At 38.9% G+C, this 25,637-nt stretch overlaps 2 long non-coding RNA genes across 2 annotated transcripts in view; one reads left to right on the top strand and one right to left on the bottom strand.

Moving 5' to 3' along the window:
* Positions 1–19,898, bottom strand: part of LOC103783836 (uncharacterized) — a 56,975-nt gene extending 37,077 nt beyond the window's left edge. The window contains exon 1 of the long non-coding RNA XR_004666204.2: positions 19,762–19,898. This is a non-coding gene — a long non-coding RNA (uncharacterized LOC103783836). The remainder of the gene's footprint in view (positions 1–19,761) is intronic.
* LOC100994935 (uncharacterized) lies at positions 17,109–24,947 on the top strand. Its single transcript, XR_004666206.4, has 2 exons — positions 17,109–17,164; positions 19,771–24,947. It is a non-coding gene; the product is annotated as an uncharacterized LOC100994935 (long non-coding RNA).
* The last annotated feature ends 690 nt before the right edge of the window (positions 24,948–25,637 follow it).

A 25,637-nucleotide genomic window follows, 5' to 3' on the forward strand; every position in this document is an offset into this window, starting at 1 on the left:
GGTGGAGGTTGCAGTGAGCCGAGGCTGTGCCACCAACACTCCAGTCTGGGCCACAGAATGAGACTCCATCTCAAAAAAAAAAAAAAAAAAGAAAAGAAAAATTAAAATCATCAAGTACTTGAACTAAATTAATTGGTACAGTGAGGCAATGAATCTAATTTGAGTTTTTTTAGTGGCTTTGACAAAAATAGAAACATATCGGGCTATATATTAAGTTATATTAGACTTCTTGCCTGATTAGAGCAAACAAATACAATTTTTCTAATTTTTAGTTTTTCTAAACTATAATTTTTCTAAATTTTTCTAAAATGAAAAATTTTCAATCCGGTTTCAAGGATGAATTTCTACAGGATCCTTAGAAAATGGAAAACAATGTCTTCAACTGCAATTTTGTAAAATTATGAAGGTATTCTAGGTAACTTTTCCTATGTTGATCCTATATAAACCCTGAAAGTATAAAATTATAACTCAGTATTTTATTGGTGACATTATGTGAAATTGCATAAGAAATTTATTTGTTCATGATCCAATTCTGTGGTTTCAGCAAAACAGATATATGTATGCTCAAAATTTTAACAAATTGCCACTAAAATTCCACAGTTATGTCTCTTCTTTCTTTCCCATTCAAGAAAGCACATCTGAATGCAAATCAAGGGGACATTAGTATGTGTATAATCTTAATACTGCTTTAATTTAGAAAATAAAGTAAATCATTGACAGAATTCAACCATCTAACTAGTATTAATATCAAATTATTTGCAATATGGGCTCTCTGCCAAAATGGTCCTTCTCCTTTCCTCTATATCTATGATCCCTCTCAACTCAAATATTGAATTATTTGAAGGGTCTATATTTAATTTTTAAGTAATGAACATGTACTAAATGGGATAATTTACTACTAATAAGTTTCAAAATATATTAATTTAATTTCTTAGTACAACCTTTATGTTTTCTCATAAAAGGAAATAGAAAAGTGTTATCTCCAAGAAACTCCATACCTTGATTATGTTATTTTCTTAAACTGTACCTGATCCTCTATTTACAGCAGAGTTAATAGCAGATGACAGATTTATAGAATCCTCTACTTGAATTTTCTAGGGGTTAAGTCCCAAACAGTGGCCCAACAATAGTCCCATTCCCCCAAACTCAGAAGGATTTGAGAGAATGACTCAGACATACTACAATTTACTTACCAAAAATCACAGACCAAAAATGCTAAATCCGTGCCTTCACCGTGATTTCCACCTTCCTGATATTTTCCGAGTGGTGTCAAATATGAAACAGCCTGACTTCACGTCAGACTTGGGAGGATTAAGAGGGAGTAAAGCCTTTTTCTTAAGTAGAAAAGCAAATGACAGAAATATGACTCCTTTTATTACATAGAGGATATAACATTGTACGTAAATGTGATTTTGTATTTAAACTTTAAATTTCATCTGTATATAGCATGCATTATTAAATAAAGTCATTAAAAATGCAGACCTGGAATGCCTTCCAGCTTATATAATTCTGAGAGTTTCTCAAAGGGCATATAGGTATATGTTGACACTGTGACTGAGAAGCTGCTCCAACTCAACACAGGGAGAAAACTTAGGGAACCCAGAAGAATAACCAGGTATCATCCCTTGGTTTGTGGCTTTCACATATCAGATGTCTAAAGGAAAGCCTTGGAAAATATCAAAGGGCATTTTCTGACACTGAAAAGTAGAAAGACACCATTTTTGACTGAAAGGAAATCTAGCCAGGCACTTGAGAAAGTGGGAATGAGGGAAGAAGAATTATCCTTCAGAGTTGGCCAGAGAACAAGTCATTCCCCTTCAATGCTGGCATAAATTAGAGGCTGCCTAGTAGTTAGGGTAAAGTTTTCCAAAAGACAACTTTTGAGTCTATCCATACATGTAGATCAGAACCTGGTTGACAATGTAGAGTTCTGTGCCAACATGGAAAACGTGGTTTCAACATGAAAAAATATTAAGAACAGGTGTTAACAATCGACTGTCTTGATTATGAAAGAACTTCACTAAGTCTTCCAGAAAATATCTAATTTTCCACAATACTATTCTTTTTTAGATTAGGAAGGATGGATTAGAAGAAAAATCTAGGCCAGGCATGGTGGCTCATGCCTGTAATTCCAGCAATTTGGGAGGCCGAGGCAGGAGGATCACGGGAACCCAGAAGTTCATGACCGGCCTGGGCAACATGGTGAAACCCCATCTCTACAAAAAATGAAAAAGTTAGCTGGGCATGGTGCCATGTGCCTGTAGTCCTAGCTACTCGGGAGGCTGAGGTAGGAGGATGGCTTAAGCCCAGGAGGAGGAGGATGCAGTGAGCTGAGATCATACCACTGCACTCCAGCTTGGATGACAGTGGAAGAAGAAGAAGAGGAAGAGGAAGAAGAAGAAGAAAGAAGAAAGAAGAAGAAGGAAAAGGAGAAGAAGAGGAAGAAGAAGAAACCCAAAATGAACATCATAAATTAACCTAACCCCTAATATCAAGTTCAGGGCCAGATGCAAGAAAATTAAGGGTCATTGATAGAAGGAAATAACTAGTGAATGAGTAAATTATCTACTTGATGGAGTTGTTTCATGTTTCAATTTATTAAGGAAGAGTAACTATCAATTGAGAGATTTTAGTTTTGCTATGCTTTAGCCATAATGCTCTTCCTGGAAATTATTAGTCAGTAGATTCATTTGCTTCTGTTAAAAAAAAAATAAGCCAAATCCTCAGTAAAAACTTGCCTTCCTTTTTGCTCTACTGGAAGGCATGGATCCTATTTTTTGCATAACGGGGACAAGTTATTTAAATATATGTTGGAAAGAAGAGATAGAGAACTTAAACACAACCCTATTTCCTACAATTTAGGGCTGGAGTTTTAATTAACACAAAACTTTGACAGTGGTGCCATAACAAACATAGAAGAAGCATTAATGGCCAGTGATCTGGAAACAGATTATATAGTTTGGTCCCTTGCTTATGAAGTAAGATAGATGAGGACATTGATATGCACTCTAAGAGGACTTTCATTTCTCTTAGCTATTTTTTTATGAAATAAAAGAGAACAAAGCAAGTATGGTATTTACACCACAACTTCTTTGTTCCTCATACAAGGTACTAGACTGAAAAACTTGACCCTATAATTTGAGAAGTCAGAGTTGTCCAATAGACCAGTGGTCTATAATTTGAGAGATAAATGGTTCCCCTTTCCCGTCAAAGGGAACAGTAAACCTCCAATTATATGAAGAACCTCAGCCTAAGGCTCCATGTTTTAGAGGAGTCCATCTTCTATATATTTCAGTAGCCAGCGGCTCAGAACCTTGGCATATATCACTGACAAGGACCTAGTCACATGGACACCTACTTCCTCTGCCTCCCTGAGTTCTTAGATTAGCCTAGAGGTTCCTCTCTACCACTTCTTGCTAATGGCCTGTTATTTAGGGAGACACTTCCACACTATGCCTGATGTTCTAGCCTCATTATTAACAACACTCCTTTTCACTCTGACAGTGGTCTCAGTTTGAACAATAAGTTATATGATACCCTCACCTCTGATCAACCCACTATGGAAGTCGCTCTCCCAAGGGTTTTCTATGAACACTAAATGATTCCTCTATCCTGGTCATCCTGGATTTGAAAACACTTTCAGTATTATAGGCAATCAATTAAAGAAGAGCAGTTGTTATCGCACACATCAACTCTCTGCGTGACCAGGAGTAGGCCACTTAAATTTCCTGGGTCTCTGTTTCCTCATATAAAACAAATATTTTAAAGTAAATGATCTTTTTAACAACAAATATCATTTTGGCTGACATAAATCCAGGTTTAGTCTTCTACTCTTTTCACCAGTTGACTCTTATGGACCAGACTTCTCTGAGACAAGAAAATCCTGGTCAGTAGGTTCTATTTAGAGCTTGGGCAAACCAGAAGGAAGGGTCAGATGTCCTCTCATAGACTACTCAAAGCATCTCTTGAGGTCTAATAAACTCAACCATCGTGAGTGGCTGAGCTCACCCCTGGAGCTGCTGTGGATTCTTTATCCCTATTTGTAGGTTTAAACAAGTCTGTTCCAGAGATACTCAGACCAGCTTGAGGGAAACAGAGCCACTAAACTGCTGTGTACAAAAAACTTGGGCCTCTCATCCCAGGTTGTCCCTAAGTGTCATGTTTGAGAACAACAGTGTTCTCTTCAACTCTCTGGAAGACTTACTTCTCACTTCTGAGAAATATGGGCACATAAATAGACATACATCATGATTTTTTATTCTATAGAAATAGGTAGGTACATCTCTTAAGCAATGCACCACATTTACAAACACTCATTTGTACTCTGCCTCTTCCAAAAAAAATTCGAGTTGGTTTTTATCTCCTCATTGATAACTACAATCTTGTTAGTTTGCTTATTAATTTGCTTTATGCTCCAATAACAGCTACTTAATTAGTAAGTGCAACTACCAGGTCAGAGGTGAAGAAGGAAGTCTGTATCTTGGCAAGCCAAAATCACACAGGAGCTGAAGTTATAAGGTATAGATATGAAGGAAGAATCAAGAGAAACAGGGGAACATGCTCTGTAGAGGAAATGGAACAGTTGATACAGACAAGAAACTGCAAGGCCTGAAATAAAATAGTCTTTCTAGTTCTCAGTGAGGTTGATGTATTCCTATTGGACTTTATTTGTGTTTTTAATCCACTGTGTCCTTTCAGTCAACCCTCTTTTCAATGAAAGTCTGAGTTGGTTCCTTGAAACCAAATAATCTATCAAAATCTATAAGATCCCTGTTAGTTAAACTTTTAGTGTCTCTCCAGTCTAGAATCTAAAAGTAAAAGCTCCAACAGCAAATAGTTGGCACACTCAACTTTGGATAACATTTACAATGGTACTGTTTATAAAGATGTGGGTGAGATACAATAGAGCCACAGGGAACAGTGCAATAACCCAAGTTAGTAACTGCAGAGACGTTACCATACCTTTGCCTGAAAGCATAAAGCGAAGTAATACAGTTGACCCTTGAACAAGATGTTTGAACTGAGTTCCATTTATATACAAATATTTCGGAGATTTGTAACAATTTGAAAAACAGACAAACCACTGAGACTAGAAATAGGGAAAAAATAAAGAAAAAGTGAGGTATGTCATGAATATAAAAAATATATGTAGATACTATAGATACTAGCCTATTTCATCATTTACTACCATAAAATATACACAAGTCTATTATAAAAAGTTAAAATTTATCAAAACGTACACATTTACAGACCACACATGGCTCCATTCCCAGTTGAGAAATGTAAACAAACATAAAAATGCAGCATTAATCGTAGTCGCTAACTGCATCAAATTAACTGTAGTACATACTGTACTACTGTCATCATTTTATAGCCATCTCCTGTTGCCGTTGTGGTGAGCTCAACTGTTGCAGGTATCCACTTAAAACGCGTGTGTTGCTAATCGTCTCCAAGTAAGCAGTTTATCTCTCTACTAGATTTCTTATTGTTGTAAAAAGTGATCTTGCGGTTCTCCTGTGTCTTTCATCCTGTTTAGTGCAATACTGTAAACCTTGAATAACACCATGGTACCCATACGAAGTGCCACTAGTGATGCTGGAAGTTCTCCCAAGAGGCAGAGAAAAGTCATGATATTACAAGAAAAAGTTTACGCCGGGCGCGGTGGCTCACGCCTGTAATCCCAGCACTTTGGGAGGCCAAGGAGGGCGGATCACGAGATCAGGAGCTCGAGACCATCTTGGCTAACACGGTGAAACCCCGTCTCTACTAAAAATACAAAAAATTAGCCGGGCGTGGTGGCGGGCGCCTGTAGTCCCAGATACTTGGGAGGCTGAGGCAGGAAAATGGCGTGAACCCAGGAGGTGGAGTTTGCAGTGAGCCGAGATGGCGCCACTGCACTCCAGCCTGGGAGACAGAGCGAGACTCCGTCTCAAAAAAACAACAAGAAAAAAAAAAAAAGTTTAATTGCTCAATATGCACCATACATCAAGGTCTGCAGCTGCAGTTCCTCACCATTCCAGACAGATGTCCATCTTGAAAACAGGCAACATAAACTTACATATCAGTGAATACAGTTCAGTACTATAAATGTTTTTTCCCTTATGATTTTCTTAACATTTTCTTTTCTCTGGCTTACTTGCAATATGTAATCCGTACAAAATATGTGTTAATCGACTGTTTATGTTATTGGTAAGGCTTCCGGTCAACAGTGGACTATTCATGGTTAAGTTCTGGGGGAGTCAAAAGTTATACATGGATTTTTGACCGCATGGGGCTCAGCGCTTCTAACCCCTGCATTGTTCAAGGCTCAACTGTGGTTACTGGGACTAAGAAGGAAAGGGTCCTGTGCAGAGATATATATACTACCTTGACAGGCGCAGTGACTGAAGTCAAGGACCACAGCTTCACGAGGCAGCATCACAGGGAGGAAGTCAGGGGAATATAACCTGACCTCAGTCCCCTCCCTTCAGTGTCCTCCTGGGGCTCCTCATTGGCTGAGTCCCTCCAGAAGCTAGTGTGCAAGGAAACCTCTCCATGTTGTCCTGCAGCTCAGCTTCCCAGGGCAGAGAGCAGGGTAGAGAAGTCTCCCACATTTGGATTTATCTGGATACATTTCTGACTGCAACTTCCCAAGAAAGTGGTTAAATCTCCTGTGCTCACAGCCTAGGGAGAGAAGGGACTGTCTTTCAGGAAGATGAGGCGCAGGCCCTGCCTCGCCAAAGGCAAATACACCAGACGGCCATAGCATCCAGCAGGAGCAAGGAGGGGCAGCATCTCTCCCGCCTGCCTCCCACGTGTGTCAGCCTGGGAGGAGAAGCTTTCCCGAAAAAGGGAGCAATGGGCAGTAATGAGATGTGGCAGCCGAGTGTGAAATCCTGCCACTGGCCAGCGGCAACTGGAAACAAGGCCGAAAATAGCTCAGGCAGAATCCCAGCTTCAGGACAGGGATGGAAACACTTTTACCAAGAGGCTTTCTTTAAAGCCATGTAGAGCACTTGTGGAAATGGTATTGTGGCGTTATTTTATTCCAAACACCCATTCCCAAGGGAACCCTGAGCCACAATGCCCTTCTCTGTTGCTGAAGAAAAGGGACTATGCTGGCAGGGCTGAGAAAGCTGTGTGAAGAGGCATTGACAGGTGGCACCTTAGAAGGACCAGGGTGCGGGACACATCTGCAGGTGAAAGTGAAGACAAAATGCTGGCTTGTTCTCAAAACTACTTGTGTTTCTCCTTGTGGAGAATAAAAATATCCCCTTTCAATTTTATCACCAGAACTGGATGAAGGAGATCATTATGTTTCCAGTTCTCAAATCATTTCTATGAAACCCAGTGTGGCTGCCTAATAATTGAGTTCCCTAAGGAATGAATGCATTTTTTTCACCTTCTCTACAAACCTCTCACAAGCCTGTCTCCTAAAATTATGAAAATTTTCATTAAATATTAATATTCATGTTATTTTTATTGCAAAAAAAGTATCAAAATCCTCAAACATGCTCACCAATTCCAGAGCATAAATTCTGGATCAATATCATTCAATAGAATGGTGATGGGTTTCTTCTATATGCTAAGCACTCAGAATACCAAGATGAGTTTATTCATCTTTTTAAAAATAAATTTTCTAGTGTACATTTGAGGTTTATAACATGATGTTATGGTACACATAGACAGGAAAGTGGTTTCTGTGATAAAGCAGATTAACATATCTATCATCTCACAGAGTTGCTTTTGTGTGTGTGTGACAAGAGCAGCCAAAATACACTTATTTAACAAAAATCCCTAATACAAGCTTTTTGTTTGTTTGTTTGTTGAGAAAGAGTCTCACTCCATCGCCCAGGCTGGAGTGCAATAGTGCGATCTTAGCTCACTGCAACCTCACCTCCCGGGTTCAAATGATTCTTGTGCCTCAGCCTCTCAAGTAGGTGGGATTACAGCCCAGCTAATTTTTGTATTTTTAGTGGAGACTGGGTTTCACCATGTTGGGCAGGCTGGTCTCGATCTCCTGGCCTCAAGTATCCACCCACCTCGGCCTCCCAAAGTGCTGGGTGAGCCCCGCACCTGACCCCTAATGCAAGTTTTATTGACTATAGTCCTCATGTTATACATTAGATTTCTAGATTTGTTTATATCTGCTACTTTATATCCTTTGACCCATATCACTGCATTTCCTCCCCTCCCCTTGCCCATAGTAACCACTATTTTACTCACTGTTTCTGTATATAAGACCTCTTTTTAAAAATAATCCACATATACGTGAGATCATGCAATATTTTTCTTTCTGTGTCTGGCATATTTCACTCAGCATGTCCTCCAAACCCATCCACACCCATTCTTCTTTTTTTCTTTTCTTTAAGGCTGAATAAAATGAGTTTAATATGGCCTGGCTTTCAAAGAAATGGATACATAAACAAAGAATTACAATATGATGTAATAAAATAAAACTTTATATTTTATAAACAGTAAGATCGTTGCATAAGAAAGGGAATGATCAAAATGTAAGTGGGCAAAAAGGCTTCCTGGAGTACATGGAATACGAATTTGGCTTTATGAGATGAATAGGAGTTTGTGAGGTGGCTACGTGTGGGAAGGGCATTCCAAGCAAAGGGAACAAGACGTGCAAAGGCAAAGACACACAAATGACTACCATGTGTCCTAGGCACTAAATGTGAGTCAGCACTGCTGAAGCAAAATGTGCTCCAGGAGGCAGCTGGAGAGGAAGGCAGGGCAGCAGTCAGCGGAGCACGATGCATGGAGGTGTGTTCCAAGTAACCTAACAGCAGGAGCAGACTGAAGATGATTTCTTTTCTGTTTTTATTTTGTTTAAATTAAATTAGAGTATCTATCCCTGTAAAAGTTTCATCAGTTCCATTCTCATATGAATTCTTGAGTGGGAGGGACAGAGGCATTGACTTCATCATGCTATGAGTTGAGCATCACCTGTGTCCCCCAAGGGAAGTGTGTCATACAAGTGAACAGTCTTTCATGGCATCATGGCAAGGAAAGGGAGTGCTGCCTACGGGTTGCAGAGAGACAAGGTGTTTAAAGCGGGAGTATATGTTGGTCAGATTCACGTTTAGCAAGCTCCCCCTGATAGCACTGTGATGAACTGTTTGTATTGGATGGTGGGAGGCATAATGGGTTAGTATTTTAGGGCTTCTAAACAAATTGCCACAAACTAAGAGGCTTAAAACAACAGAAAAATTATTTTCTCATCATTATAGAGACCAGAAGTCTGAAATCAAGGTATCATCACACTCCTCCTGGAGGCTACATGGGAGAATCCTTCCTTGCCTTTTCAAGCCTCTGGTGGTTATGCCAGTCCTTGGCTTCCTTGGCTCGTGGCCACATCCATTCATTCTCTGACTCCATCTTCATATTGCCTTCTCCTCTGTGTGTTTGTTGTGTCCTCTTCTGTCTCTTAGAGGGACACTTGGGACTGGAGTTAAGGCCCACTGGGGAATCCAGGAAGATCTCATCTCAAGATCCTTAATTACATCTGCAGAGACTTTTTCCAAGTAAGGTAGCATTCACAGTTTCCAGGGATTTGGACATGGATATATCTGTGTGGGGACCACCATTCAACCCATCACACAGAAGAATCTTATTTCTGAACCTATGATCAGCAAACCAACTGCATTAGGATCTCATGGAGTGCTGCACTTTATCAGTTGCACACTACTAGACCGGAGATGCGGACTCAGGAGGTGTCAGCCAGCCACCATGAGGACAACCTTGTGATGAGCGTGGGAACTAGAATTAGAATGATCAGGAGTCACTAGTGACTTGAAAGTAGAGATGAGGAGGATGAGGTTGAACATATTGACTTCTGGGTGTCATCACGGGACAACTTACTGAGATGAGAATGCAGGGAGAAAGCATAGTATCCTAGGAATCTCAACAGTTGGAAAGACTAGTGAGATCATCCTGTCTAGCCCTTACACATGATTCAGGATTTCCCTTTTTGGTATCCTTTACAAATGATCATGCAACTTCGATTTAAGCAACTGACTTTACTGAAACCAAAGTTGCATGATCATTTGTAAAGGATTTGTCTGACTGCCTTGTCTGTTTCCTTCACCAGCTTATAAACTGAATGAGAAAAGAGGCCATGTTTGTTGGGTTCACAGTTATTTCCCCAGAACCTGATAGAGTACCTGTAAACATGAAGGTTCTCAATATGTATTTTTGTGGGGGATTTTTGGTGGTGGTGGCTGTTTTTAAAACTACTTTATTGAGATATGATTGTCACACAAAAAGCTGTACATATTTAATGTATACAATTTGATGAGTTTGGAGATGTGTTCACCCATGTAAATATGTGTTTTTGAATGAATGGGTGAATGAATGAGCAACTTTGGTGACAGGAAGATGTAGAAACTAGGTAAGAATTAGAATGGTTAACAAGAGTTATTCCAGTGGTTACTCTTCCATTTGGGGCAGCTCTAATTTCATGTTCCTCTTTATACAGTTGCTTATTTTGTTCCCTAGGTCACTCAGAGTGAGTCTAGCCTTCCTCTATGTGAAAATTTATTTCAAATACAAAGAGAACTGTTGTGCTCCCTAAGTCTCCTCCTCTCTGGCTAAGTATCTTCATTTACTTTAACCACATGGCCTGTTTTAGTCCTGTTTTAGAAATGCATCACAGTTCTAGTTGTTCTCCTTTCATTCACTCAACAAATATTTATGAGCATCCACTGAGTGCTCTGTACCAGGGCTCTGTATGCAATAGGGGGAAAAAAGAGACATGCACGTGCCTTACACCTCATCAGTGTTCCTCTGAAGTTATTAAACATAGCAATCCCCAGAACTAAGAAAAGCAGATGCCCCTTCCTTTGTACTGGGTATGTTCTCTTTTACTACTACAGTATATCTAAATAAGAGATACTGGTTCTTCCACTTGCTTTTTTGCAGTACTAGATGTGGTATTTCTTGTTGTTTGTACAGCCATGGACCATGAATTAAGTGTGACTTTTCTTTTGGGTACAAGAGCATATATACATAGAAAGATATAGATGGTGTGCACAACACAACCATCTACATTCTTCCATCCCTTACAAATAGAATACATGTTTGCACTCTTTGATAAAGGTAATGCAATGCTCAGAAAAGCGCCCCAGCATCTAGAGGAGCAGGGTGTTTTTCAGGCATCTGTGAGAAACAGATGCTCTGTCAAACCAGGGACAGGGGCTCAGGTTACATCATGTGTTCAGTGAAGCATATCAGAATCATTTGCCTAGTACAACCTCAAGTAATTGTTTTATTTCTTATTCTTCTATTATTTTATGCATTTTTTCTACTTTTAATAATGAAACCCATAATAAAACAAAAATAATTCAACAAAACTGATGGGTTTTTTTTTTTCATTGCAAATGTCTGTTTAACTAATTTGTTCACTAATGGAGGCTCTCAAGCTTCAGAAAAGATATTCTCCTTTAAGGGAACACAGATGTTTGACTTAAAATTCCATATTTGTGACATTTCAATATTGGTATCCTCATTTTTTTTTACTAATGAAATTGTAAGAAAACAAAATCTGCTTGTCCTACAGCAATTTGGCTGTGATTCAAAAACTTTTTATTAAAATGAAATAATATGTTCTGTAAATCTAATTGCAGAGGAATTAGACACACTAAACCAAATAGTCATCTGTGATACAAAATGAAATAAACTAGAGAAAAACCATTTCAGGAAATAGACAGTAGAAAGAGGTTCTAAGGAATGGCTGTCTGCTTCTATTGTGATCATTTCTGGGTTTAGTTTTGATGTTTTTAGATGAAATATTTTAACCTTAGACCTCATTTTCTTTATTTTCCTTTTTGCCCTGTCTTATGGTATGATCAGACCTCATTTTTAAATGACACATTTATTTCACTAACATTGTACTTATGTAGTTGAAGTGAATGGATTAGGATCATTGACCAACTTAATTGTATATAAATGCAAATGACAATATATCTGTTGGAGTTATAAATGGTTAGAAAATAGGGAAGAATGACAAGAGAAGTTTAGTGGAAGGTGGGTATGGACATAACGAGAGTGCATGGGTAAAACTAGCCAAAATTGTTCGGCTGTTTTAATTTGCCTCAGTCTTCAACTTTAAATAAGAAGATTTAATCAATTAGATTACTTGCAGTATAACTATTTCAATTCTCCAAACACCATTAGGTTATCTGTTCTTCGGGCCAAATTCAATGCCACGTACAAGGTAAATACTGAATATTTGCAGAATGAATGAATGAACTAATGGACAAATAAATGCCACACTTCTTCCTTTTTTTTTTGTCTTGATAGGAGTGTAGGTCAGTAAAGACCTCAAAGTTCTGATGCCTGTAATCGAGATACAAACATTTGACTCAACTAATAGAGAACTATCTTTTGCATTAGAGTTATAAACAGAACACTAGATGCATTTTCTTATTATTCTTCTGTAGTAAAGGCATTAGGTCACAATTAGCATTTACTTGAAATGTTTGTATATTTAAATTTCTCTATATGTTTATATTATTAAATTGTTGTGACTAGAATGTAATTTTATTTATAAATGGTTTCCAAACTATACTCTAGCCATGATCAGTTGGATAATTCAGTGTTTTTATAACTGATATCAATCATTGCAAGTTATTTGAAATCCTGATGATCCTCACGGATAGTTCTAGTCACGTCCCACACATACTTCTAGCCCAAGACGAACAGGTTGCAACAAAGATGTGTTTGTGCACGCATGTATGTGTATATGTGTGTGCATGTGTGTGTGTGTGTGTGTGTGTGTGTGTGTGAAAGCATTGTGGATATTTTGTGTTTGCTTATTTTGTAAACACAATATTAATCTTTGCTTGTCAGTCCTTGAGGATTTTTGCGCTTTCACTGTTTATATAAGCAACGAAATGATCATAAAAAGTCAACTTGACCCTATAGAATAGGCTGTGGTGTATTCTGAAATAACATTCTTCTTCAAACTTTCTCATTAATTGCCAGCCTGCTCAGCGACTGCCAGAATATGATTTACCTTCTTAGATCAGTTCCCATTGTTGTGCAATGCATTCTAAAATATAGCAGCAAATGAATATATGATGTCACAGAGACAAAAATTCTGCAGGTAAAAACTAGCATAAAGCAGATAAGCATTCTCTGGCTGGGATACAGAGTTTTAAAACCTCTTAAACCTTAAAACCTTACTCTGAAAACACTACATACCAGATGTGAACTGCCCAAACTTGTTTTTGAACAGATTCATTTTATGTCCATAGAATTTAATGCACAGATTCATGTTCATGCAGTTCAATTCATAGATTTTTAAACTGTTTCAGTACTTAGCCCTTTGATTGATCTAAGAGCCTAGATATTAAAATGAAGCCTGTTGTTCTTTTTATTCATTAAAGATAAGAAAAGACTATTTCTGTCAATGGTTATTGGATTATCCTTCTTGACTATAAACAGATCCCTCCCCTACCATGCATGTGCACAAAAATTACCAGAGCCTTTCCTAAATTGATTGTGAAGTCAATTGCTTTGATGTCACTGAGGCTCCCATATTGGCTGAGGTTGCAGGGAAAAGAGGTTGGGGGAATAATCTCATTTCTAGGGGAAGAAGCATAGGAATAAGAATCAAAAGATTCACATTCTAATCTTGGCCCAGCCTTCAAACAGCAGTGTGACGTGGTCCAAGAAGTGGCGCTGCCCTAAACACTCATTACATCTTCACAGCATGAACAGGTACATTTAGATAGGTGCTGCAGTATCCCCTTTTACAGGTGAAAAGATTTAGATACTTTCCCTGTGTCAGGCCATAGGTTAGGATCAGAGCCAGGATTCTGCCTGGAACAGGTTGGCTCCTGTACTGCTATTTTAGAGATATTGTGATAATGCATGTGAAAGAACTTTGAAATATATAAAGAATGATTATTCTTACACAGTAGGGTCACTCAATAGATGTATTTACTTACTGAAAATTGGAATGAGGGTGGAAGAAATAGTGAAATAACTGACGGTGTTGGCTGTCGATGATCGTAGGGGTAGTCACCACCTGATTTTGCAGAGTGGCACATGCTAGCTAAGTAGGCCAGAGAAGCTAAACACAGTCTTACCATATGATTCAACATTTGAACTTTTAGGTGTTTACCCAACTGATTTGAGATTTATATCCACATAAAAACCTGCAAACAAATATTTATAGCGGCTGTATTCATAATGACCAAAAACTGGGAGCAAATAAGATGTTCTTCAATAGGTGAATGGATAAATAAACTGTGGTACAGTCAGTTGCTGGAATATTATTTGATGATAAAAATAAATGAGCTGTTGAATCGCAAAAAGACATGAATGAATCTTAAATGCGTAGTTCCAAGTGAAACAACCCGATCTGAAAGGCTACATATTGTATGTTTACAATTATATGACATTCTGGAAAAGGCAAAACTATGGAGACATTAAAAAAATGCATTGATTTCCAGGGGCTCAGGGAGAGGGGAGGAAGGACTAAATAGGTTAAGCAGGAGGAATTTCTTAGAGTGGTAAAACTGTTCGCATAATACTGTAATTATGGATACATGACAATGCATATATCAAAATCCATGGAACTTTATAGAACAAAGAGTAAACATTAGTGTATGCACATTTTAAAGATCATTTAGAAGGTCAAGGGTCCTAGAATGGACTGCAGTGACAAAACAATCTAACTGTACTAAAAATCTATAAAGCAGCTTCACTGAAGGAGGTGGGAGGAAAAGATGCTGACCTAAGTGATTTTGGAAATGAGAGGAGTCTGTAAGACTAAAGGCAAAAGAAAATGTACATAAAACTGTACTTAATAAAGTTGTTTCCCATAAGGTTTCAAGTTAACAATTCTAATACTGCTCTACATTTATACCAGAATTAGCAATTAAGTAAATGCATGGTGGATGGTGGGAGCCAGATTTCTCATGGAGTTCACAGATAAACAATGGGAATAGGCTAGACTGGTCCATGTGGTAATGAATTAGAGTTGGGGCTATCAGTATGAATTCACTCATGTTTAGCTTAACATAGATACCTATGGTTACATATAGAAATATTTATAGATATTTGTACATATATACAGAGCTTAGTATACATATTTCCTTGTTGTGTCAGCTAAGAGAGCCTAGAAAGCAATGACACCCCAGTAGCAAGGAGAACTTCTAGTGCCCAGATTTTGGTTTTAATACTGTTCTCCAGTAAAAGAAACTAGAGCTCCTTGGAGAAATTGCTGATTGTAAGATTGGGTTAGCATATATACAAGTTGGCCCTGGAGCATCTTGTAGTGCCAGAAAGTAAGTATCTAACACACACAGACACACAGACACATACACACAGACACATACACACACACACACAAAATTATAAGAGGATCTCAAAGGGATACAGGAGCCAACTTCAACAGGAGCTCCTCATGGCCAAACGTGAAATAATGTGAACCACAAAATAATGCAGTATTAGACTATAACCAAAAGTATAAAATAACTATGAGTTCATACTATTATAAGTGAATAATCGAATAAATAAATCGTGAAAAAATGACACATCTCCCATGCAGAAGAATTCCAAATAATGTCTGTAGATATTCTACACTCAAAGAGGTAGAACATAACCCCCTACTCCTTTGATGTGGGCTATATGTAGTGACTTCCTTCCAAAAGGTGCAGCATAGACATGGCTTAACTTTACAGCGAAGAACATGACAATGAGCCAAGCAATCAAGATCAATATCAACAGTAAGAAGTCATGTTGATGAAATGTACTCTTGATACAATGCAACAAAAAGCCTCTTTATCTTTGTGAATTTCTACCCAAAAACCCATAATCCAGTCTAATCATGCAAAAAAAAAAAATCAGATAAATACCAATTAAGGAGCAGTCTACAAAATATTTGATGAGTATTCCTCAAAAACAAGGTAAATCTGAAAAATCATCACAGCCAAGAGGAGCCTGAGGAGACAGAACAACTAATGTAATATGGTATCCTGGATGAGATTATGAAATAGAAGAAGGACATGAGGGGCCAGGCGCAGTGGCTCATGCCACTTGGGAGGCCAAGGCAGGTGGATCACCTGAGGTCAGAAGTTCAAGACCAGCCTGGCCAACATGGTGAGACCCCGTCTCTACTAAAAATTAAAAAATTGGCTGGGCATAGTGGCTGGCACCTGTAATCCCAGCTACTTGCGAGGCTGATGCAGGAGAATTGCTTGAATCTGGGAGGCAGAGGTTGCAGGGAGCCAAGATCACACCATTGTACCCCAGCCTGGGTGACAAGAGCAAAATTCTGTCTCAAAAAAAAAAAAAGGACATTAGATAAATACCAAGGAAATAGAAGGACATTAAATAAAATCAAAACTGTCTCAAAAAAAAAAGGACATTAGATAAATACCAAGGAAATAGAAGGACATTAAATAAAAAGCACATTAGATAAATACCAAGGAAATAGAAGGACATTAGATAAATACCAAGGAAATCTGAATAAAGTATAGACTTGTTAATAGTATACAGGTGTTGACTCACTAATGATAACAAATGTACTATACAAATATAAGTTGTTAATAATAGGAGAAACTGGATATGGAGTACATAGGAACTCTCTTTACTATCTTTATAATTTTTGTAAATCCAAACTGCTCTAAAAAATAAAGTATATATATCCTTTTTAGTATATGTAAATATACTATACAGAAGATTTTGGTTTTACCTAGATTACATCACTGAAAGATATTGATTTTCACCAACTCCATTAATTATTTTTTGATGTGGAGATAAAAGATATAATCAGACACAATCCTGTAAAAATCAATTCATCTCCTTGGATATCATGATGATTTTAGTCACATATGCTCCTTTTGGATGGACATAGCTATAAGGAAAGAAATTTTTTTAAATGCAGAAGTATATTAAATTTATTCGTTAAATAAACAATGAACATCTCCAGATAGCAGCAAATGGCAAGGAATTACGTCCAGCTATAATTTAACCAGTCCGCCTTAGGATTGCCGCTATTAGAGTTCAGTGGTGGTATAAACCATCTCTAGTGTATGCTTTTTCTATAGATGGTTTATTAGATGATTTACAATGAAATCAAACACACGACTGTTCTTTAACCCCTCCAGGAACCTGATGAAATGCCTGGTCTAACAGGAGGATGCAGAGAAAGTTATGAAGAGAGGTATGTGAGCTTCTGTGTTATTTATTCTTGGTCCTGCAATATGGTCAGTGAAGCATCCTAAGCGCTCACCCTTTCCCAATGCTATAAAGCAAATTGGATGGATGAGTGTGATTTAGAGGAGAAGGAAACTGCAGTTATCACTGCTTTACCTTGACCTCTGCCTGGAGACAAGGCTGAGAGGATGACTACAAAATTAGAGCGACAACTAACATACGCTGGATACATATCCTGGGCCAGGATGATGCCAGGTATTTTACAGTTGGTCACTCCTCACAACAACCCTATGAGCAGCAGTCTCTTCCTTAAGATTTTGAGCGGGCCCAGTAATCACTACCCCTCTTCATCCCCTTAATTCTCAAAAAATTAAGATATAAGACAAAGGAGTAACAGATGAAGATGTTATAATATCACCTCTATTACTGATAAAGTCTCCCTTACAGTGCTAGTGGGAGCATAAATCGATATAGCCATTTTGGAAAACTAAACCTGAATATATGCATTCTCTATGCCCCAGCAATTCCACTGACAGAAATATACCCAGTAAAATGTGTACGTATGCTCACCAAACGACATGTACTAGAATGCTCATAGTAGCACTATTTGTAAAACTGGAAAATACCCATTTGCCTGGCAACAGTAGAAGGGATCAATAAATCTTGGTATACTCACACAATAGATTATTATATAGCAATAAGAATGATCAAACCATAATTACAGGCAACAATATAGATGAATGTTACAAATGTAACATACTGGCAAAAAAAACAGATGCAGAAGAGCATGAACTGTATGATTTCATTTATGCAAAGTACAAAAGTGGGAAAATGAATTGGGTTTTAGAAGTCAGTTCAAGATAGTTGTTGCCCTTGGGTGGGGACAGTGATTGAGAGGGAGCAGGCAGGAGACTTCTTGGGGACTAGCAATATTATTTTTCTTGAAATGAGTACTAGTTACTTGGGTGTGTTTGGTTGTGAAAATTATAGAGCGATACACAAGCAGTAAGCATCTTTACCATATATATAGTTCTTCAATTAAAAAAATTTTTAAATCCTCTCTTCATCCCGTCTTCCCATCCAACTACCACTATCTCTCCTCTTCCCTGTAAAGCAAATGTTTTTGAATGGAGTGTCTTTGCTCGCTGTGTCCAATGTCTGCATTCTCTCTTGAACCCAGTCCAGCAAACCTTTTGCCCTAGATTCTAAAAAACTGCTCTTATAAAGATCAATGACGACTTGCATATGGCTAAACCCAATGCTCAGCTTGCCTCATTGTACTTACCAGCAGCATTCCATACAGAATATCACTCTCTGCATATTCTTTTGGTTTCTGTACACAGTATCCATCACTAGGTGAACTCATGGAGCCTCATGGCTTTAAATGCCCTGTCTGTACTGATGACTGTCTCATTTATATTTTCAGCCCAAAACTCTCCTTGGCACATCAGACTTGTGCATTCAATTGCCCACTCAACATCTCAAACATAATGTATTCCAAACAGATGTCCTGATAGCCTCCAAACCTGCCCTTCCCACATTCTCCTCCTTCTTATTAAGCTTCTCAGATCTACTCCATCCTTCCAGTTGTGTAGCCCCCAAACCTTGGAATAACCCTAAACTCCTCTTTTTTTTCTCATACAGTGCATCTAATCCATTAACCAGACCTGTTGATTCTACCTTCAAAATATATCCAGAATTTACCCACTTCTTGCTGCTTAGACAGCCACCATCCTGGTCCCATCCACCTTCCTCTCTTGCCTGAATTATCTCAATAGCCTTCTAGACGCTTCTTCCCTGCCCCTCACTGCCCTGCCCCTTGCCTCTGCCCTTGCTGCCCCACAATCTATTTCCTACAAAGAGCGATCCCAGTAAACAATAATCCAAATTATGTCATTTGTCTGCTCCAGACCCTCCTGTTTTCCATCTCACTTAGAAGAAAAGGCAATTCCAGGCTGTGAACTTCAAGACTCTGTATGATCTGACCTCACACTGGCTTTCAAACCTCATCTTGCACACTGCTTCCCCGGTTGTGCTCTGCGTTAGCCACATGGGGATTTTTATGGGTCCCTGGACACTCCGGGCATTTCCCTGGCTCAGGGCGTTTGCATTGGCTGTTTCTGCTTACTGGAGTTCTCTTTCCCTGCTATATACATGGTTTTCTCTCTCATTTCCTTCAGGTCTTTCTTTACTCAAATGACATCTTTTTTAAAAGAGGATTTCTATCTAAAATTTTATACACATATCTCTGTATCCCCCTTCTCGGCATTTTTTTTTTCCTCCTTGGCACTTATCACTCTCATGTGTGTGTTTGTTCATGTATTTATTGACTGAGTGATTTTTTCTCTCCCAATAAGCTGCAAACTCTGTGAAGACAGGGATATTTTCCCCATTTTTGCCCCATCATGCTGCAAGCCCAAGGTACAATTAGAACACATCCAATTCACTGTCCATCTACCTGTGGCACTTCAACCATGACCACAAACCAAATCACTCTTCCTGTATCACATTCCCTGAGACACTTTGTTTTCTCCCACAGGAAAGATTTGTTTATTTTTCTGATTCAATCAAATGTACCACTAGTTTCTGCAGGATTATTTGTACCTCTTTCAGGATCCTGAGGAATTTGCTCCTGGGCCGTGAAGATGGGAAGCTGAGTCAGAGTGCAGTTCTTCACCCAATCCCACAGCCACACATGCCTGCTTGCTCACGGGATCTTCCCACTCTCCTCGGGAAGGCTTCCGAGCTGCTTCCTCAGGATGTCCTGTGATAGCAGCCTGACCTGTCAAAGCCATGCGAATACCATCTGTTCAGTTATATAACTTGAGATCTGGGAAGAATTCTCAATGTAGGATTTGCTGCCCAAATCAAATCATTTTCAGAAAGGAGATTAAGCATTCTTTGCTGGGAAAAGGAGAAATTACCAGAAAAATTATCATTTCACTGAGTATAAACAAACCTTTGTCCAAAATACACAAATGAAAATGACTAAATTTGCTTCACTAATATTTGCTTGCATTAAAAATATACACAGGGCTATGTATGTTTCAATATCTTAAGTGCAAAGTAAACTCTTAATTAGGAACAATGGAATTATTAATTTAACGAATCTTATTTTTGTTTAGATCATTAGCCTGCAGTATAATGTCCCAAGCAGAATTTGGGGTGGGGAGCTTGGTGGTGGAAGAGGAAGTGCTCGTTTCTACAGACATGACAAGATTATTAACACTAAAGAATGACTTTTCTTTCATGGGAGGGGAAGATATCTGACCCACCAGCAGTCAGACAGAAACCCTGACTTGTGATTTTAACATTACCTTATATGACCCATGGTCACCTTGTATGACCAAAGAAAACCATTTATGAAATAGCTGCCCGGAGTTCAAGATTTAAATGGTAACTTTGTAGACTAGATTTTCTCTCATCATCTAATTTACTTGCCTTAACGCTTGTTTCTTTGCCCTTATTCCTACTGGCTCTCGAGTATAATATCCTGAGAATTTATGTTGAACAGCACTAATTTTTTCACTTGGAGCTAGCACATGTTTATGACTAGTACAAGTTTATAACTACAAAAAAACAGAGATTTTGTCATCTTAAACTGAATTTACTGGGAATAAAATCAGTCAATTCAGAAAAGTATAACAAAGGAAATAAAAATCACCACAACTCCTACTACCTGAAGATTAAATGGTTAAAGTGTTTTGTATATTCTTCTGTAATTTTTACACCTACATGTTTTTTAAATAAAAATTAACCCTACCTATAAACCAAACAATATTATTTAACTAACAAGAGAAGAATAAATTATATTTTTTGATTGGCTGTATAGCAAAGAGAATCCTGCCATTCAGAAAAAAACAGGGTAGGACAAGGAAGGAAGCCAAATAGATGGACTGCAATGGAAGTTCACCCAGAATGAATAAATGAATGAATGAATGAATGAATGAAGGAGCTATTTTACTGACTGTGGTCAGTCAGGGAACACCTATCAGAAAAAGCAGCATTTGGCCAGGGGCAGTGGCTCATGCCTATAATCCCAGCACTTTGGGAGGCTGAGGCGGGCGGATCACCTGAGGTCAGGAGTTCGAGACCATCCTGACCAACATGGTGAAACCCCGTCTCTACTAAAAATACAAAAATTAGCCGGGTATGGTGGCAGGCACCTGTAATCCCAGCTACACCAGAGGCTGAGGCAGGAGAATCGCTTGAACCCAGGAGGCAGAGGTTGCAGTAAGCTGAGATTGCACCACTGCACTCCAGCCTGGTCAACAGAGCCAGACCCCGTCTCAAAAAAAAAAAAAAGAAAGAAAGTAAGAAAAGAAAAGTAAAAACAGCCTTTGAGTAGAGACCAGTGAGTGATGGAACTCTGTAAGGATCTGGGGGAAAACTTATCTATCTGGTAGGAGGAAACCACAAGTGTGAAGGTAATGAGACAGGAGTGAAGTCAGTGAATTGGTGGAACAGAACAGCACGGAGGCCCCTGGAGCTAGCCCGGGATGAGGCAGCGGAGAACAGCAGGAGAGGACATGGAGGGAGACAGGTTTTTCCTTTTCCAGTTTTCTTCAGTTCTTTTGATTGACTCAGGAGAAAAGTCTTAGTTTGATGTTAGCACATACTTAACACTTCTGGTGTTCACTACTCTATTTTTCAACAAAAAGATAGCAGACTTTGGGATCACAGCCTTCTGAGATGATGGTATTTAACTAAAATATAATAACATTGGTTTTTATTTTCTTTATTTTCATAATTACTATCTTTTCTTTTTTGATATAGGGTCTCACTCTGTTGCCCAGGCTGAGTGCAGTGACACCATCACAGCTCACTGCAGCCTCTAACTCCTGGACTCAGGAGGTGGGATCCTCCCCCCGCAGCCCCTCCAGTAGCTGCGACTGTAGGCATACAGCACCACATCCAGCTAATTTTTTATTTTTTGTAGAGATGGGGTCTTGCTATGTTGCCCAGGCTGGTCTCATACTTCTGGGCTCAAGCAATCCTCCCACCTTGGCTTCCCAAAGTGCTGGTATTACAGACATGAGCCACCGCACCCAGCACACAATTCCTCTCTGTTTATAGCAAGTGATGTTGGTTTCCTGTTTACAGGAGTGATAAAGTCTTTTTTAAAACAAATGTATTTAAGTTTCAAATTAAATCATCTTAAAGAAAAATATGACATAAGAAATGTCAAAAAGTGGTACGTGATCAGAAGTGGCAAAAATCATAAAAGTAATTGGCAAGTGACTTAAGTTTGGGAAACACAGTTCTAATCCATCCCACCTATACCTGAACACCCTAAAGATGAATCCAAACCTATTAGAGACTTATTCCTGCTTTCTAAGATGATCACAACCTAGTTAATCTAGCTATAAATTAATCTGGATCACTAGTCAGTGATACTCCCAACTTCAAGTAAAATGGCTGCTTTTTGAGAGCTTTAATTCAGATTCTGTTTAGAAGAAATAACAGGTATCATTGTTAGTACAAGGACTGGTCATAGAGCTATATCCTGCCTGTTAACCACATAGATTCTGGCAATGATTTCCCATTGATATCATCTAGGTAGTTTTACTGGTTTTTCCCCTAGTTGTTTCTCTTTTTTTGTTTGTTTGTTTGTTTTGACAGAGTATTGCTCTGTCACCCAGGCTGGAGTGCAATGGTGCTACTTCAGCTCACTGCAACCTCCGCCTCCTGGGTTCAAGCTATTCTCCTGCCTCAGCCTCCCGAGTAGCTGGGATTACAGGTGGCCGCCACCACACCTGGCTAATTTTTTGTATTTTTTGCAGAGGCGGGGTTTCACTACATTGACCAGGCTGGTCTTGAACTTCTGACCTCAGGTAATCCACCCACCTCAACCTCCCAAAGTGCTGGGATTACAGGCCTGAGCCACCACGCCCAGCTCTCAGTTGTTTCTTAATTTGCCTGCCAGTTTGTTTTCTATATGATACTAATTGAAATGGAGGTCCTTCTTAAATGAACTTCTTTCACAAACAAAAACTTAGTTTTGGCAGTGATGGCTTACAAGACTGTGTTCTATGATACCTACTTTGCAGATGCAATTTGAATTCTTCAATATGAGTTATTTGGATTTCTTTTTTCTGAAATTCTTTCTAATGAGATTTTTGTGGATTTTTTTTTTTTTTTGAGACAGTGTCTCACTATTGCCTATGCTGGAGTGCAGTGGCACGATCATGGCTCACTGCAGCCTCAAATTCCTGGGCTCAAGTGATCCTCCTGCCTCAGCCTCCCGCCTCAGCCTCCTCCCTCAGCCTTCTGAGTAGCTGGGCCTACAGGTAAGTGCCACCACCCAGCTATTCTTTTATTTTTTGTAGAGACAAAGTCTCACTATGTTACCCAGGCTGGTCTCAAACTCCTGAACTCAAGCAATCCTCCCATCTTGGCCTCCCAAAGTTCTAATGAGATTTAAGCAAGGAGATGGATGGAAGTTGCTTTGTATTGTTGATGTTCTCAGAAAAAAGAAAATCGAATCTGAACACAGCTATTGCAAGTACAGGTGCAGACTGATTACTAGCAAGTTAGATGGCCCAACACCATATCCATCTAAATGTAAATATTTTGCTTCTTTTTCAGTGGCTTCTAGAAGAGTGAGTCTGGAAAATACTGCCCCTACTTTCAAATGGGAGAAAGCCTCCCTTGTACTAAGTTTGCAATCATTAGAAAACTGTTGATATACAGCAAAAGAAACTACTATCAGAGTGAACAGGCAACTTACAGAATGGGAGAAAATTTTTGCAATCTACTCATCTGACAAAGGGCTAATATCCAGAATCTACAAAGAACTCAAACAAATTTACAAGAAAAAACAAACAACCCCATCAAAAAGTGGGCGAAGGATATGAACAGACACTTCTCAAAAGAAGACATTTATGCAGCCAACAGACACATGAAAAAATGCTCGTCATCACTGGCCATTGGAGAAATGCAAATCAAAACCACAATGAGATACCATCTCACACCAGTTAGAAAGGCAGTCATTAAAAAGTCAGGAAACAACAAGTGCTGGAGAGGATGTGGAGAAATAGGAACACTTTTACACTGTTAGTGGGACTGTAAACTGGTTCAACCATTGTGGAAGACAGTGTGGCGATTCCTCAAGGATCTAGAACTAGAAATACCATTTGACCCAGCCATCCCATTACTGGGTATATACCCAAAGGATTATAAATCATGCTGCTATAAAGACACATGCACACGTATGTTTATTGTGGCACTATTCACAATAGCAAAGACTTGGAACCAACCCAAATGTCCATCAATGATAGACTAGATTAAGGAAATGTGGCACATATACACCATGGAATACTATGCAGCCATAAAAATGGATGAGTTCATGTCCTTTGTAGGGACACGGATGAAGCTGGAAACCATCATTCTCAGCAAACTATTGCAAGGACAAAAAACCAAACACTGCATGTTCTCACTCATAGGTGAGAATTGAACAATGAGAACACTTGGACACAGGAAGGGCAACATCACACACCGGGGCCTGTTGTGGGGTGGGGGGAGGGGAGAGGGATAGCATTAGGAGATACACCTAATGTAAATGACGAGTTAATGGGTGCAGCACACCAGCATGGCACATGTATACATGTGCAACAAACCTGCATGTTGTGTACATGTACCCTAGAACTTAAAGTATAATAAAAAATAAATAAAATAAATAAAATAAAATGGAACCACACACAAAAAAAGAAAACTGTTGATATAATCTTAACAATCAGAAGAGAAGTTGGTTACTCATTTAAATTACTGGTAAGATTTTTGTAAGCCCTGTGACAAAACACATAAAGTGATGAAAAATTCTTCCCCCGCAGAAAGAATAGAAAAAGCCCTGGAGGATCCAGGTCTAGTCTCAACTCTGTCAACTACTCCAGTACCTATTAACCTTGAAGAGCTCACTTAGTTTCTCTAGGCTCAGTTTTTTCAACTCTAAAATGAAAAGAATACATTAGATTCCCTTTAGGATAAAAATGCAGTGTTTTGGCCTGGCACGGTGGCTCACGAACCTGTAATCCCAGCACTTTGTGAGGCTGAGGCAGGTGAATCTCTTGAGGCCAGATGTTCGAGACCAGCCTGGCCAACATGGCAAAACCCCATCTCCACTAAAAATACAAAAATTAGCTGGGCATGGTGGCGCACGCCTATAATCCCATCTACTCGGGAAGCTGAGGCAGGAGAATCACTTGAACCTGGAAGGTAGAGGTTGCAGTAAGCCGAGATCACACCACTGCACTTTAGCTTGGGGACAGAGCAAGACTCTGTCTCAAAACAAAACCAAACCAAAATGCAGTGTTTTGACAAAATAGCATCAACAACAAATATTACCAAAGTTAATAAATTGGCCCTACATAAATAGGATATCTGCATTAAAAGTGTAAAAGATTTTCTGAATGACCAAGCAATTAAATTATAGAAAACTGCAAGCACAAACAAATACACTTGTTAGAAAAAGCATAATTATA

Source organism: Pan paniscus, chromosome 15 (assembly GCF_029289425.2).
Source record: "Pan paniscus chromosome 15, NHGRI_mPanPan1-v2.0_pri, whole genome shotgun sequence".
NCBI classification, from domain to species: Eukaryota; Metazoa; Chordata; class Mammalia; order Primates; family Hominidae; genus Pan; species Pan paniscus.